This window comes from Ailuropoda melanoleuca, chromosome X (assembly GCF_002007445.2).
Source record: "Ailuropoda melanoleuca isolate Jingjing chromosome X, ASM200744v2, whole genome shotgun sequence".
Classification (NCBI taxonomy): Eukaryota; Metazoa; Chordata; class Mammalia; order Carnivora; family Ursidae; genus Ailuropoda; species Ailuropoda melanoleuca.
In genome coordinates, this window is record NC_048238.1 from 49,562,095 (window position 1) to 49,579,635 (window position 17,541).

The following is a 17,541-nucleotide window of genomic DNA, read 5'->3' on the forward strand; positions in this document are numbered from 1 at the left end:
GCAATGCCACACATCAAGTTTTTGTGCAATGATGTCCACAGACTTAAAGACAGGACAATCCATGCTTTTGATCTTTTTTAGAGGGGAAATATTTCCTAGGAACTCCACAGCAGGCTTTTCCTCACATGCCATGGGTAAGAATTATACCATATGATTTATGCTTTAGAAGTTAGTATCAGGGTAAATGCTAGTAGAGATCTAGTAAAATGTATTTGGAAGCCTTCCTTTCTCTTCTATTGTTTGGAAAAGTTTGAGAATAGGTGTTGACTCTTCCTCAAAATGTTTGGTAGAATTCATTTGTGAATCCATCTGGATCTGGACATTTATTTTTTGGTAGCTTTTTATTACCATTTCAGTTTTGTTGCCTGTAATCAGTCTGCTCAGATTTTCTATTTCTTTCGGGTTCAGTTTTGGAAGACTGTATATTTCTAGGGATTTACCAATTTCTTCTACATTGTATAATTTGTTGGCATATAATTGCTCTAGTAGTCTACTATATTTTTTCCCATTTTTGTGGTATTAGTTTTACTTCTCTTTAATTTCTGATTTTATTTATTTGAATCCTTTCCCTTTTTTTTTAATGAGTCGGTCTAAAGGATTATGAATTTTGTTTATCTTTCCAAAGAATCAGCTCTTGGTTTCGTTGATATTTTCTATTTGTTAGTGTTTATCTTACTTTTAATTTTTTAAAATTTTTACTTAAATTCCAACTAGTTAACATATAGTGTAATGTTAGTTTCAAGTGATCAATATGGTGATTCAACCCTTCCATACAACACCCAGTGCTCATCACAGCAAGTGCACTCTTTAATCGCAACACCTATTTCACCCATCCCCCACCCACCTCCTCTCTGCTAACCATCGATTTGTTCTTGATAGTTAAGAGTCTGTGTTATGGTTTGCCTCTCTCTCCCCCCCCATTTGCTCATTCATTTTGTTTCTTAAATTCCACATATGAGTGAAATTATAACATATTTTTCTTTTTCTGAATGATTTATTTCACTTAGCATAATACTTGAGCTCCATCCCTATCCTTGCATATGACAAGATATCATTCATTTTTATGGCTGAGTAATATGCCACTATATAATATCACTTCTTTTTCCATTCATCAGTCAATAGACACTGGGCTATTTCCATAATTTTCCTAGTATAGATAATGCTGCTATAAACCTTGGAGGTACATGTATCCCTTTGAATTAGTATTTTTGTATTCTTTGGGTAAATACCTAGGAGTGCAACTGATGGATCATAGGGTCATTCTATTTTTATCATTTTGGGGAACCTCCATACTGTTTTCCATAGTGGCTGTACCAGTTTGCATTCTCACCAACAGTGTGAGAGGGTTCCTTTTTCTCCACATCCTCAACAACACCTGTTGTTTCTCGTGTTGTTAATTTTAGTGAACCTGACTGGTGTGAGGCGATATCTCATAGCTTTGCTTTGTATTTCCCTGGTGATCAGTGATGTTGAGTATTTTTTCATGTGTCTGTAGGTCATCTATATGTCTTCTTTGGAAAAATGTCAATTCATGTCTTCTGCCCATTTTTTAATTGGATTACTTGGGTTTTGAGTGTTGTGTTTTATAAATTCTTTATATAATTTGGATAGTAACCCTTTATCAGATATGTTATTTGAATGTTTAAGAATTCCATCTTTTTGTCTCTTGCTGTCTCGATAACCTCTTCTGTTCTATCATCTATGACACTAATCCTCTCTTCAGGTTTGTTCAATTTGCTGCTAAACCTACCAAAGGCTTTTAATTCAATCACTACTTTTTCCTTTGATAAATTCTGATTAAATTAAAAAAATTCTTCATGAAAAAATTATCTCTTGCACTTCATTATATTATTTTCAGTCTTTAACATTTGTTTGTTTGTTTGTTTGTTTATTTTAAAGAGAGAGCACAAGCAAGGGGAGGGGGAGAGGGAGAAGAAGAGAGAGAGAATACTCAAGCAGACTCCTCAGTGAGCACGGAGGCGACATGGGGCTCAATCCCAACACCCTGAGATCATGACTTGAGCTGAAATCAAGAGTCAGCTGCTTAAACAAGTGACCCACCCAGGAGCCCCTCTTTAAAGTTATGTTGAAACATTAATTCTCATTTTCTATTATGTGTCTGATAATTCCATTATTTAAAATCTTGGTAACAGTAAGTCTATTATTTCTGCTGGTTGTACACATGGTGTCTGGATTCCTTTTATATTTTGTGATTTTTAAGTGTGTAATCTTATTTCTCAGAACCCCATCTATGAGAATTTTTTGAGTTTGTGATTATATTTCTGCTTTCATTGCATTATTATGAGAAGAGACACTTAGTGTGATTTTAAACTTTCCAAAATTTCTAAAACTTGTTTTGTGGCTTAATACATGGTTGATCCTGGATAATATTCCATGTGCACTTGAGAAACATGTCTATTCATAGCTTTTCTTAGGTGAACTGTTCTGTGTATGTATTTTGTATCCAGTTGGTCTATAGTGCTGTTCAAGTCCTCTATTCCCTTAGTAGTCTTCTGTCTGGTTCTAGCCATTCTTGTATGTGAGGTAGTGAAGACTTCTTTTACTACTGTAGTATTGCTTAATTCTCCCATGAATTCTTTCAATATTTGCTTCATACATTTAGAAGCTCAGATGTTTGTGCAAATACATTACAGTTATTGTATTTTCTTGATGGGATCCATTTATCATTATATAAAGTCCATATTTATCTCTTGAAATAGTTTTTTACTTCAAGTCTATTTTGTCTTATATTAGTGTAGCTATCTTTGTTCTCTCTTGGTTATAATTTTCATAAAATATATTTTCCCATCTTTTCATTTTCAACTTATATGTATCCTTAGATCAAAAGGAGGTCTCTTGTGGGAAGTATATAGTTTGACCCTGTTTTTTAAATTCATTCTGTCAATTTATGTCTTTTTTTTTATTGGAGTTCAATCCATTTAAATTTAAAGTAATTACTGATTAGGATGAGCTTGTTTTCACTATTTTATTATTTGTTTTCTGTAAGTCTTATAGCTTCTCTGTGTCTCATTTTCTTCACTACTGCTTTCCTTTATGATTAGTTGACTTCTTTTATAGTGACAGTTTTGATTCCCTTTGTATTTCCTTTTGTATATATTCTAAATACATTTACCTTTTGATTTCCATGGAAACTACATATCATGTCCTAAAGTGATAATAATCTATTTTAAACTGATACCAACTTAACCTCAGTCACATACAAAACACTACTCTATCAATGCTCTACCCTTCCCCACATTGCTATTAATGTCACAATATATTATGTACCTCTTTACATAGATTTATAATTATTTGTCTCTCAAAACCTGAAGAAAAAGTAGAGTTACAAAACAAAATTACAATCATACTAATTTTTAAACATAGTTTTCTTTTTTTAAAAGATTTTATTTATTTATTTGACAGAGAGAAATAGAGTACAAGCAGGGGGAACAGCAGGCAGATGGAGAGGGAGAAGCAGACTCCCCACTGAGCAGGGAGCACTATGTGGGGCTCTATCCCAGGACGCTGGGATCATGACCTGAGCCAAAGGCAGACACTTAATCAACTGAGGCACCCAGGCACACCTTCAATGTTTTAAATATATCATCCAACTGTCTTCTGGCCTGAAAGGTTTCTGCTGAGAAATGTGTTGGTAATCTTTTTGAGGATCTTTGCCCATGAAAAGTCACTTTTCTACCAATGCTTTTAAGATTTTCTCTTTGTCTTTGGTTTTTGACAGATTATAATGTATCTTAATGTGGGTCTCTGAGTTTATCTTACTTAGAATTCATTGAGCATCCTGGATTTGTGGATCCATGTATTTCCTCAAATTTGTGAAGTTTTCAGCCATTATTTATTTATTTTAAAAATCTCTCTGCCCCTTTCCCTGTCTCTCTTTTGGGACTCCCATAATATATATAGGTTCCATTTGGTTTTGTCCTATAAGACCCTTTTCGCCAATCACGTTTCTTTCCACTTTTTCTCTCCACCTCAGACTTGATTATTTTAATTGTCCTATCTTTAAGGTCACTAATTTTTTTTATCTGCCTGCTCAAATCTGTTGTAAAACCTCTCTAGTGAATTTATTATTTCAATTATTTCACATGCCATTCCCTTCTGCAGCCTTTTACAGCTTGAGATCCAAATTATGCCACTTTTCACAGTCTGAGCTCCAAATCAGGCAAAACAGAAACATAGAAATAAGTTCTATTCTGCTCTTTCAGTCCCAAGAAAGGAAACCAGGAAGTGGGTTGCCTCATCCTGACCTTACTGTGCCAGGGGAAGTACAGGACAAGGGCAAGTAAAAATGCCATAAAACTTTTTATCATTTTAGGGGTGCCTGAATGTCCCAGTCCATTTATAGCCTGCCTTCAACTCAGGTCATGATTCCAGGGTCCTGGAAATGGGCCCTTCGTCGGGCTCCCTGTTCGGAGCGGGGAGTCTGTTTCTCCCTCTCCCCCTGCTCATGCCCTCTTTCTCTCACTCTCTCTCAAAGAAATTAAGTTAAAAAAAAACCCTTTTTAGCATTTTGAATGTGGCTTTTTCATGATTAGGTATTTTCTTGATTGCTGTAGACCTTTGACAGATTTCCATAGCTCCTATAAAGTTACTTTAAACAATCTTTAGTCAGGATTTTAATGTTTCCATGGGAGATCAAGGGCATGCAGCTTGCTACTTTGCCATTTTGCTGATGTTACTCACGTTATTCATTCTGTCCTATAAATACTGCATTTAAAAATTACATTAATTTTCATTTAATATATTTGTTGATGCATTAGGGCTTAAGTTTGTTTTTTATTTTTGTTTTTGATTTTTTCACTGTGTATTTTGTTTCTCTGTGTTCATTTTTATGCCTTCCTATGGATTATTAGAACATTTTGCAGAATTTCATTTAGATTTATTTCTATTATTTTTGTGTCTTTTTGTATTGTCTTTTAAGTGGTTGACCTAGGTATTACATTTACATTACATTTATATTATCAGTAATTGTCTTATATTCTTTCTTTTTCATTTTGCTAGAATATATTATATAGGATATGTTATTATATATTATATGTTATTATATATTATACTATTATATAATATATATTATATCATGTTATATATATTATATACATATATGAAAGAAAGAGAATATATATATATATATATATATATAACCATCATCTAATGATACTGCTTTTTCCCAGTTCTCTTGAAGTATACAAACTCATGAAGTTACCTCCCTTTAACTTCCCTGGTTTTAATACAACTGTTTAAAATATTACCTGTACAAGGGCGCCTGGGTGGCTCAGTCAGCTGAACATCTGCCTTTGGCTCAGTTCATAAGCCTGGGGTCCTGGGATCAAGGCCCATGTCAGGCTCCCTGCTCAGCTGCAAGCCTGTTTTCCCCACTCTTTTCTCTCGCTATCTCTGTCTCTGTCTCTCTCTCTCAAATAAATGAATAAAATCTTTAAAAAAGAATCCTGTATTACATTACAAACCACATCAGATAATGGTAAAATTTTTGCTGTGTCACACATTATTTATAAAACTCATTGTACTTAAAGCTTATTGTACTTACCCATATTTTTGCTTACTTTATTCTGTTCTTTATCCCTTGCTGATGTTCCAGTTATCCTTATTTTATTACTTTATTTTTTAGAGAACTTCCTAACACCTTTTTGTGACAAATACTCTTAGTTCTTTATCTGAGAATGTCTTTATTTCCTCACCTTCTCTGAAAGATATTTCAATGGGTATAATAAATATGATTTTTTCTTTCAGTACTTAAAAAAATATTATGCCTCCTCTTTCTGTTAAAGATGTGAAAGTTTTTATTCAATGTGAATATTGTTTTAAGTTTCTATGTGAAAATTGTAGCTAAACATATCATTGTCATTAGTGGGTAAAAGAAGCACAATTCTATCACTGTGTCTTACTTATACTTATTAAATCTTTACATTTATTTATTTAAAAAAATAACAGAACAGGGAACAACCTAGATTTTGCTAGAGAAAAGTTTCAAAAACAGAGGTATACGAGGGAAAGTACAGCTTTTATTGGATGTCCATATTTTATCTCCTGAGCTTCACTTTTCCTTAAAGGCTCTGATTCTCACTGCCACCCCTTGTAAGGGAACTGCCTTCCTGATTTAATCAGAACAGAGAAATTCCCAGGTTTGGACAAAGAGGAGCTTCAGAAGAAAGGCTTTCAAGAGGGAAGGTGCAGCTGCCCACAACTTACCCCTGAGGATCACCTCTTCCTCAGGAGACGCCATTGCCCCATCACTCTTCAAACTCCACCTGAAGAAGGTTGCAGATTACACCAAATTGGGATTGCATGTGGCAACAAATAATAAAAGAAAACAACATACAAAAAACTCAGAGTTTTAAATATGTAAGATATTTATTTTTCTCATATAATAAGAAATTAAGAAGGAGTCTAGGACCCACTAAGTATCCAGGTTGCTGTCTTTATGTTCTACCATTCTTACCTGTGGTGTGATTCTTGGGGTATAGAATTCTATCTGCAAGATAGATAGCTCTTGTAGCACCAGACTTCAAGTCTGCATTGCAGGAAGAAAAGACAGGAAAAATCAAAAGTAATGCTTCTACTGAGTCTACCTCTTTTTAAAAATACTTGCCAAGAATATCCACACAGTGACTTTTGCTTACATCTCATTGGTCAGAACTAATTCATCTTGCCACACTTCTGGGAGGCTAGGAAGGCTGAAACATGCAGTTTTGTATTTGTCTGTTTGCTTGTTTATCTGGGACTACTTTTGCCCCAAATAAAATCAGAGTTCCATTAGACAAGAAGAAGAGAATGGGTATTAGGTGAGGACAAGCTTGTCTGCCACACATATTTTCTGCTTCTTTGCAGCGCAACTGAAAGTTACTGACATTCCACAAACACAATAACTACTAAAAAAATATTAAAGGTAGAAAGAATGATGAGAGGGGCGCCTGGGCGGCTCAGTCGTTAAGCGTCTGCCTTCGGCTCAGGGCATGATCCCGGCGTTCTGGGATCGAGCCCCACATCAGGCTCCACTGCTGGAAGCCTGCTTCTTCCTCTCCCACTCCCCCTGCTTGTGTTCCCTCTCTCACTGGCTGTCTCTATCTCTGTCAAATAAATAAATAAATAAAATCTTTAAAAAAATCTGTCTCTCCCTCTCACTCTTCCTTTCTTGTTCCCTATTAAAAAAAAAAAAAGAATGAATGAATGATGAGAAAAGAAACCCTTATTAATGTGGTGCATTTCTAAAGAAGGGTTTTGTGACCAGAGCACAAATATCCTCACCTCTCAAGAAACTATATCTCTGACCTCCCAGTTTCCTTCTAAATCTCAAATACCACCTCTTTTAGACCACATAAGCTCTTTCCAAACCAAGGCCAAAGAGTGGTTGCCTGGGGTCTAATTTCCTCAGGTAGCTTTCACCTTGCCTCCTTCATAGCCCATTGCCTGGGCTTGGATAACAAGGGTGCCAGCAGAGGCCATAAGAACCTGGAGATTAGAAGCTTTTCTACCTTTTATTTGCACACTGCATAAGCCTCCTAGATTCTGGTGCCAACCTGGGATGTGGCAATAATGTCTTATACAGAGGTGAGCAAATAAAGTACTCCACATAGACCTGAATTTTTGTCTAAGAGTCACACCAAATGCAAAAACCTCCTCCATTTTAAAGTATCCTCATTGTTTCACCATATACCTCTTTGATTATGATCTTTTCAACTTGCTTCTTGCCATTTTCACCTTCTGCATCTCCACCCTCCATCCTTACAGGCTAGTCAAGATGTCTCTCACTAGCATCTGAAAGATGCAAGAGGCAATATCATGTCGTAGTTAAGAGTGCCAGCTCTGAAGTCCAACTGCCTGGATACAAATAATGCCTCCCTTATTTCCTAGTTAAGATAACCTTGGGCAAGTCATTTAACCTCTCTGTGTCTCAGTTACTCATCTGTAAATGGGGTAATAACATTATTTACTTCATTGGGTTTTCATCAGGATTAAATGAATTTGGCATAAAATACCTGACACATAGTAGGTTCTCAATAAATATTAACTACTATAATTCAGTCACAGTCTTTTGACATGATTGTCCCTCTGCTTAGATCTTCCTTTTCCACTTCTGATGGTGAAATCCTATTTGTTTCCAAAATCACTAAAAAAAACTATCTTTTTTTGTGAAGTGTTGCTTGAGTCCCCTAACCCAAATTTTGTATGCAAACCCTAATCTTACACTGATCACTGTATATTATAACACTGTCACATCTGCTTCCACTAATCTGGGAACTCCTTCAGGGCAGTGGTTTATGCCTTATTTCTTTATCCCTAGTATCTCACACAGGACTTAACCCACAATAGACACTTGGTGACTGTTTAGGAATGATTGAATAAATGAGTGATGAATGAATAAGGAATGCAGCAATGAAAACCATATTCTCCCTGTGCCCTAAGTTTCTCAATGACAGAGTTTATAAGCCCTTCTTTCATATTGTCTTAAAATGTATTTCTAAGTCTACCATTTTGTTCATGACAATGTGTGGTGTGAGAAGGCAATGAGCTAGCTGTCAGCAGAGGGGATTGGTGGTGATGGTGGGTGATGGGGAGGACAGGAGTTGGGGAAGAAAAGCTCTAAGTCACCAAGATCTCCAGAGATGACACATTCTATTACATTCTTTTTCCATGGGGCAAGCTCTTAGAGGTGTTTTTTTTTGGGAGACATGAAGCTTTCAGGGCCTATGGCAGATCCTGTTTGTAGAAAGCTGTCCCTGATTGTGTATAAATAGGCTGAGAACTCAGCCAAAGCAGTCATAAAAAAAAATATACCAGGGCTCATAATAGGCTTATGCTGTTAGATAACCAAGGTCCCAAGAAGAATCGGGTGCGGCTGGTAAGTGCTTTGAACGAGACTGAAGAAAGGGATAGGTCCCTCTCTCTGATAGTTTCCCTTGTATCCAAAAATTGGGTACTCACACAAAAACTAAAACTTTCAAGATGACTAGAGCACTGGATGATAAAGGGCAAAATATGAGGCAGAGAAAATTTGCAAAAATCAAACTACAATGTGGTTGTTGTTCTTCCACAGGTTAGGAAGACTGGCTTTGCCACTGACTCATCACGTGAACTTGGGTAAGTCCTTTTCCTTTTCTAGGCCTCAGTCTCCCCATCTCTTCAATAAGGCAGTTAGACCAGACTGATGATCTTTAAGAATTCTTAAAGATCTTTAAATTGTGCCATAAATAGTGGAATGAAATATCCATAGACTTTTACAAACAGGAGAGATTTCATCTGTTGGGCTTGGAAGAGAGGCCACCCAGTGTGAAGGCAGAGAACTTGTTGAAGATGGTCCCCTTGAGGGTTCAATAGGCCTTGAATGCCTGGGTTCCCCAAGAGGGCTGGGGATAATTGTGCACTCACTCCATAGCATTTTATCTCTGAGTCCCTCCCCAAGATAAGAATCTTGCCTTGAAGATTCTGGGTGAGGTCCTGGTTAATGGAGGTATTTTTTTCCCTGGAAAGATTGGAGTGGTTTTCCCAGCCCGAGAGGGTGATAATTTTCTCATTTAAATCACATTTTTTATAAACCTAACAGGAGCTTATTTGGAGAATAATTTAGTTTCTCAAGGCAACTGAAAAAAAAAACCTATTAGTAGTGGGAGACAGTTCCAAGCAGCTGGCATTTTTTAAATAGCTATTTGGAGCTAAGGAGAGTGTGGCCAGAAGGGAACTCGACTCCCAAGCTCTGAGACAAGGCCTGGAAGTCTTTGTGTTTTTTTCTGAGAGTTACAAGAGGGGGAGCATACTTGGACTATGAGAAAATGTATAGGAGGATAATGAAGATACCTCCCAAAAAAGATATGAGGAGAAACGCTAGGATCTGATTTTGGAAAAAAGGCTTGGGCTGCAGAATCGTGGGATTGTGACATTAAAAACTGGAAGGAACTCAAAGAGATTATCTAGATCATAATCCTCATTTTATAAGTTAACTGAAGCCCAAGGAAAGAGCACGTCCAAATTCACACACACATATATATACACACTCACAAACACACCTGATAGTTATGGAATCATAGATGCACAGTGTCCTTGAGCCAAACCTTTGTAAAATATCTTATCAAATCTCCCTCATTCTATAAATGGGGAACCAAAGGCCTAGAGAGGAGAAAGCGTCAACCCAAGGTGACAAACTGATGGTTGCCAGGGGGAAAGGGGATAGGAGGTTGGGCAAAATGGGAGAAAGGAAGTAGGATATATAGGCTTTCACTTATGGAATGAATAAGTGATGGGAATAAAAGGTACAGCATAGTCAATGATACTGTAATAGCATTGCATGGTGACAGATGATAGGTACACTGTTGTGAGCATAGAATAATGTATGGAAGTGTTCAATCACTATGTTGTATACATGAAACTAATGTAACATTATATGTTAACAATACAAAATTTAAAAAGAAGAAGAAGAAGAAGAAGAAGAAGAAGAAGAAGAAGAAGAAGAAGAAGAAGAAGAAAAGAATAGAAGCCTGCAATGCCAGGCTAAGGGGTTTGGATCTTATCCTGGATGCAATGGAGAGTCATCAAATAGTTTTAAGCAGGAAGTAAGAGGATTATAGGGGTTTTGTTTGTTTGTTTTATTTTCTTTTAGATGATAATTATGGAAACAGTGTGAAGAATTTGCTGGAGAAAGGGAGGACTAGAAACAGGGAGACCAGTTAGAACATTTTGAAGATCAGAACTGAGTCAGTGGGAAAGTTAGAAAAGATAGGTGGTAGAATGAACAGACTCTGGGTAATATTGGGTTGAGGTGTCTAGCAGTCAGCTTCTGCCACACTAATGCTGGCTAACAATCACAGACAACTTTTTTTTTTACTATGTTTCCTTTAATTTAAAGAGTTTAAACGTCTTAAATATATTAAGAGAAAAATGTATTTCATGTAAATTATTCTTCACTATATTATATATTCAATTAACATCTTTTATTTTTTATTTTTTTTAAAGATTTTGTTTATTTATTTGAGAGAGAAAGAGAGAGAAAGCACAAAGAGAGAGTGAGAGGGAGAAGCAGGCTCCCCCCTGAGCAGGGAACCTGACATGGGACTCGATTCCAGGACCCTGAGATCATGACCTGAGCTGAAGGCAGACGCTTAACCAATTTAGCCACCCAGGTGCCCTCAATTAACATTTTTTAAATTTATTTTTTTAATTTTCAACAAATTTCATTATCCAGTTGCAAAATCAACAAGAACATTTATTACTTGAAGCATACTTCAGAATACATAGTTCTAAAAGATATATATTAAAACATTCTACCCAAGAAAAAGAGAATACACATGTTCTTCAAGTACATACAGAAGAATTCCCTAGTTAAATCACATAAAAAGAGACAAGAAATATTATAAATGTAATAAAACTGAAATCATATCAAGCATATTTTCTTTTTTTTGGCATCTTTCAAGTTTTTATTTAAATTCCAGTTAGTTTATATACAGTGTAACATTAGTTTCAGGTGTAGAATCTAGTGATTCATCACTTCCATACAACACCCAGTGCTCATCACAAGTGCCCTCCTTAATTTCCATTACCCATTTAACCCATACCCCACCCACCTCCCTTCCAGTAACCCTCAGTTTGTTTTCTATAGTTGAGAGTCTGTTTTATGGTTTGCCTCTCATTTTTCTTCTCCCTGTATTCATGTTTTGTTTCTTAAATTGCACATATGAGTAAAATCATATGGTATTTGTCTTTCTCTGCTTGACTTATTTTGCTCACCATAATATTCTCTAGCTCCATCCATGTCATTGTAAGTGGCAAGATTTCATTCATTTTTATGGCTGAGTAATATGCCATTGCATACATATATCACCTCTTCCTTATCCATTCATCAGTCCATGAACACTTTGGTTCTTTTCGTAATTTGGCTATTGTTGATAATGCAGATACAGACATCAAGGTGCATGTATTCCTTTGAATCAGTATTTTTGTATTCATTGGGTAAATACCTAGTAGTGCAACTGCTGGATCATAAGGTAGTTCTATTTTTAATGTTTTGAAGAACCTCCATACTATTTTCCACAGAGGCTGCACCAGTTTGCATTCCCACAAACAGTATAAGAGGGCTCCTCTTTCTCCACATCCTTACCTACACCTGTTGTTTCTTGTGCTGTTGATTTTAGCCATTCCAACAGGTATGAGGTGATATCTCATTGTAGTTTTGATTTCTAGTTCCCTGATTATCAGTGACTCTGACTACTTTACATGTATCTGTAGGCCATCTGTATGTCTTTTTGGGAAAAATATCCAAGATGTAATGATGAAATTTCTTTTAAAGCTTAAGACGTAAATTAAAAAGGACCAACATAGATCCGATTAGAGTCCCATAAGAGAGGAGGAAAAAAAATGGACAGCATCATACAGGACATTATATAGAAATAATGGCAACAAATTTTCAAAACTTTGAAATTTGTCTTCATAAAAGGCAAATTTATATATTAAAAGATGAAGGAATATAAAGCAGGATAAATGCAATGAAATCTTCACCAAGTCATATCACTTCTAGTAAATAAAATAAATAAAAACTGTTAAAAGCAGTCAGAAAAAACATGTACCAATTTTTTTTTAGAAAAACTATCACTTCAATGATAGCTATTTTTTCTTTTCCTTTTATTATTATGTTCACTTAGCCAACGTATACTACATCATTAGTTTCTGATGTGGTGTTCAATGATTCATTAGTTGCATATATAACCCAGTGTTCATCAAAACATGTGCCCACCTTAATACCCATCACCCTGTTATACCCCACCCCTCTCTCTTCTGTAACCCTCAGTTTGATTCCCAGAGTTCAGAGTCTTTCATGATTTGTCTCCCTCTCTGATTTCTTCCCATTCACTTTCCCCTCCCTTCCCCTGTGGTCTTCTGCACTATTCCATATGTTCCACATATGAGTGAAACCGTATGATTAATTGTCTTTCTCTGCTTGACTTATTTCACTTAGCATAATCCCCCCCAGTTCCATCCATGTCCATGTAAATGGTAGGTATTCATCCTTTCTGATGGCTGTGTAATATTCCATTGCCTATATGAATCACATTGTCATTATCCATTCATCTGTTGAAGGACATCTTGGCTCCTTCCACAGTTTGGCTATTGTGGACATTGCTGCTATGAACATTGGGGTGAATGTGCCCCTTCTTTTCATTACATTTGTATCTTTGGGGTAAACACCTAGTAATGCAAATGCTGGGTCGTAAGGTAGCTCTATTTTTAATGTATTGAGGAAGCTCCACACTGTTTTCCAGAGTGGCTGTACCAGCTTGCGTTCCCACCAACAGTATAAGAGGGTTCCCTTTTCTCCACATCCTTGCCAACATTTGTTGTTTCCTGTCTTGTTAAGTTTTGCCATTCTAACTGGTGTAAGGTGGTATCTCATTGTGGTTTTTATTGGTATTTCCCTGATGGCTAGTTGAACATTTCTTCATGTGTCTGTTAGCCATTTGTATGTCTTCTTTGGAAAAGTGTCTGTTCATATCTTTTGCCCATTTATTGACTGGATTATTTGTTTTTTGGATGTCAAGTTTGAGAAGTTCTTTATAGATCTTGGATATCAGCCTTTTATCTGTAATGTCATTTGCAAATATCTTCTCCCATTTTGTGGGTTGCCTCTTAGTTTTGTTGACTTTTTCCTTTGCTATGCAGAAATTTTTATCTTGATGAAGTCCCAAAAGTTCATTTTTGCTTTTGTTTCCCTTGCCTTTAGAGATATGTCTTTAAAGAAGGCACTGTGGCTGATGTCGAAGAGGTTACTGCCTATGTTCTCCTCTAGGATTTGGATGGATTCCCGTCTCACATTGAGGTCTTTCATCCATTTTAAGTTTATCTTTGTGTATAGTGTTGAAACTGGAAGATTCCAGTTTCATTCTTCTGCATGTGGCTGTCCAATTTTCTCAGCACAGCTTATTGAAAAGGCTGTCTTTTTTCCATTAGATATTCTTTCCTGATTTGTAATATTTACTTGACCATAGAGTTGAGGGTCCATTTCTGGAGTCTCTATTCTGTTCCATTGACCTATGTGTCTGTTTTTGTGCCAATGCCATGTTGTCTGATGACCACAGCTTTGTAATATAGCTTGAAGTCAGGCATTGTGATGTCCCCAACTCTGGTTTTCTTTTTCAACATTCCCCTGGTGATCTTCTTTGGTTCCTTATAAATATTAGGATTGTTTGTTCCAGCTCTGTGAAAACTGTCATTGGTATTTTGATCAGGGTGGCATTGAAAGTGTAGATTGCTCTGGTAGCATAGACATTTTAACTATGTTTATTCTTCCAGTCCATGAGCATGGAATGTTTTTCCATCTTGTTGTGTCTTCTTCAATGTCTTTCATCAGTGTTCTGTAGTTTCTAGAATATGGATCCTTTACCTCTCTGTTTAAGTTTATTCCGAGAAACCTTATGAGTTTTAGTGCTATTGTAAATGGAATCGATTCCCTAATTTCTCTTTCTTCAGTCTCATTGTTCGTGTATAGAAATGCAACTGAATTCTGTGCATTGATTTTGTATCCTGCCACATTACTGAATTGTTGTATGAGTTCCAGTAATTTGGGGGTGGTGTCTTTTGGGTTTTCCACATAAAATATCATGTCATCTGTAAACATAGAGAGTTTGACTTCTTCTTTGCCAATTTGGATGCCTTTTATTTTTTTTTTGTTGTTGTTGTTGTCTGATTGCTGAGGCGAAGACTTCTAGTATGATGTTTAACAATAATGGTGAGAGTGGACATCCCTGTCATGTTCCTGACCTTAAGGGAAAAGCTCTCAGTTTTTCCCTATTGAGGATGATATTTGACTGTGGGCTTTTCATAGATGGCTTTTATGATATTTAGGTGTATTCCCTCTATCCCTATACTTTGAAGAGTTTTAATCAGGAAAGGATGCTATATTTTGTCAAATGCTTTTTCTGCATTGAGAGGATTATATCATTCTTGTCTTTTCTTTTATTAATGTGCTCTATCACGTTGACTGATTTCCAAATGTTGAACCACCCTTGTATCCCAGGAATAAATACCACCTGGTCATAGTGCAATAATCCTTTTAATGTACTGTTGGATCCTATTGGCTAGGATCTTGTTGAGTATTTTGGCATCGATGTTCATCAGGGATATTGGTCTGTAGAGCTCCTTTTTGATGGGGTCTTTTTCTAGTTTTGGGATCATGGTAATACTGGCCTCACAGAACGGGTTTGGAAGTTTTCCTTCCATTTTGATATTTTGAAACAGCTTCAGAAGAATAAGTATTATTTCTTCTTTAAATGTTTAGCAGCATTCTCCTGGGAAGCCATCCGGCTCTGGAATCTTGATTTTTGGGAGGTTTTTCATTACTGCTTCAATTTCCCCACTGGTTATTGGTCTGTTCTGATTGTCTATTTCTTCCTGTTTCAGTCTTGGTAGTTTATAAATTTCTAGGAATGCATCCATTTCTTCCAGATTGCTTAATTTGTTGGCATATAGTTGCTGGTAATGATTTCTTTTCTTTTCCTTTTTTTTAAAAAGATTTCCTTCATGTATTTGTCAGAGAGATAGAGAGAGAAAGAGCACAAGCAGGGGGAGTAGCACGCAGAGAGAGAGCAGGCTCTGCTGAGCAAGGAGCCCAATACGGGACTCGATCCCAGGACCCTGGGATCATGACCTGAGCCAATGGCATACTCTTACCCAACTGAGCCAACCCAGGTGACACTGCTGGTAATAATTTCTAATAACGGTTTCTATTTCTTTGGTATTAATCATAATCTCTCCCTTTTTTCATGTGCTGCCTATCTCCATTTTCCCCAACTTCCTCCCTTTTCATCTGCTTATCTTCTAGATCACTGATTCTCTCTTCTGCCTCATTTACCCTGGCTGTTAGAGTCTCCAGTTTAGACTGCATCTCATTTATAGCATTTTTTAGTTCATCCTGATTAGATCTCATTTCTGCCCTTAGAGATTCTATATTGTCACTAATGTTTTTTGAAGCCTAGCTATTGACTTTAATATTGCTATCCTAAATTCTATCTCTAACATCTTACTTATATTCATATCTATTAGTTCTGTGGCAGAAGACATTGTCTATGGTTCTTTTCTTTGTTGAGAGTTCCTATTCCTAGTCATTCCATTGAGAGATGGTTAAGTGAATGAGCAGAATCCAAAATACCAACCACGACCCAAGCCAGATGCACCCTAGTAAAATCCGGAGTGGTCAGAAGTCACCACCGAAAATGAAACACAAGAATAAAATTTAAAAATGAAAATAAAAGAAAAAAAAGGAGGATGGGGACTATAATCTCTCAGGGTAGACAAAACAGGGTGTTCCAGTTTTTCCTGGGTGTATTTTCGTCTCTGTGTTAGAAGACACTACATCCCAAAATTACAAGGAAAGTAAAACTTATATATGTAAAGGTAAAATTGAATAGAGTGAAAAATGTAATAAAATAAGGCATATATCTATAAAAAATAGGTGTGAAAAATACAAGTTAAAAAGCGACTATGAAATATAAGTTGATATAATAAACATCTAGTTGAAAGGAAGAAAATGTAAAAAGAAAAAAGAGAGAAAAAGCATTAGAAAAAGAAAAAAAGGAGAATTTTATCTGAGAAATAAACCAGTCATGAGGCTTGCCCCTGGAGTTGGGATTTTACAGTTATGGCATCTCTAGGGTTGTTGTCCACATGTTCTGTCAGCTTGTCTTTGGGGGAGGGCCCTGCTGCACTGTTTCTCAGGTAACCCTGCCTGGGAGCATTTGCCCTATCCCCTGTCAGGGGAATGGGCTCAGTGGAAACCAGTCTTCTGTGTGGGCTTTTTTTCCCCCTGGAGGCTTTCCATGTCTCTTCAGAGGATCAGAGCAAAAAATTCCGCACTCAAACCTCTGACCCAGAGCAGAAAAATCACAGTCTCCTTCTTTAATAAACCCTCCAGGACAAACAGTCTCCATTTCTGTATGTGCCACTGGAAACCACAGCCTCCTGTGGTGTGCCCATTGCAACCCTCTCACAGGTAGTCCTAGGGGCCCAGGAATGCCACTGCCCTTTGTGATTCTAAAACTGGGAGCAGCCATGGGCTAGAGCACACACCTGAAGCTCTTGGATCATGTCTGGCTGCTGTTTTAAAGCCCTTTCTGGGCAGCCACCACCCTGCAATTTCTTTTCTGGTCAGGCACTGGTTCCAGACTTTTTCAGGCTGCTCAGAAAAAGAGTGGTTACAAACAGGCCTGACTCAGATTTATGGTGATCAGAGCTGAGAGTCCCTTCCTGGGCTCACTGACCATAACCTGCTTCCTGGCTCCACTGCTCAGGCACTCTACCAGTACAGGCACCCGCCTACACTCTGTAGCTCTTTGTATCCTGAGACCACAATGCCCTACCTAAAATTCTACCTTTTCACTTCAGGAGCCCCTTTAAGAGAGGGATGTCTCTCACTAGAGCAGATTTATAAGGGTTCTGATTTGTGCTCTGGTGTTATATCACTTTCCAGGAGCCAGCTTATGGAAGCTCCCTCCCCCTTCTGTTTATCTTCTGATATCTTCCCACAGATTC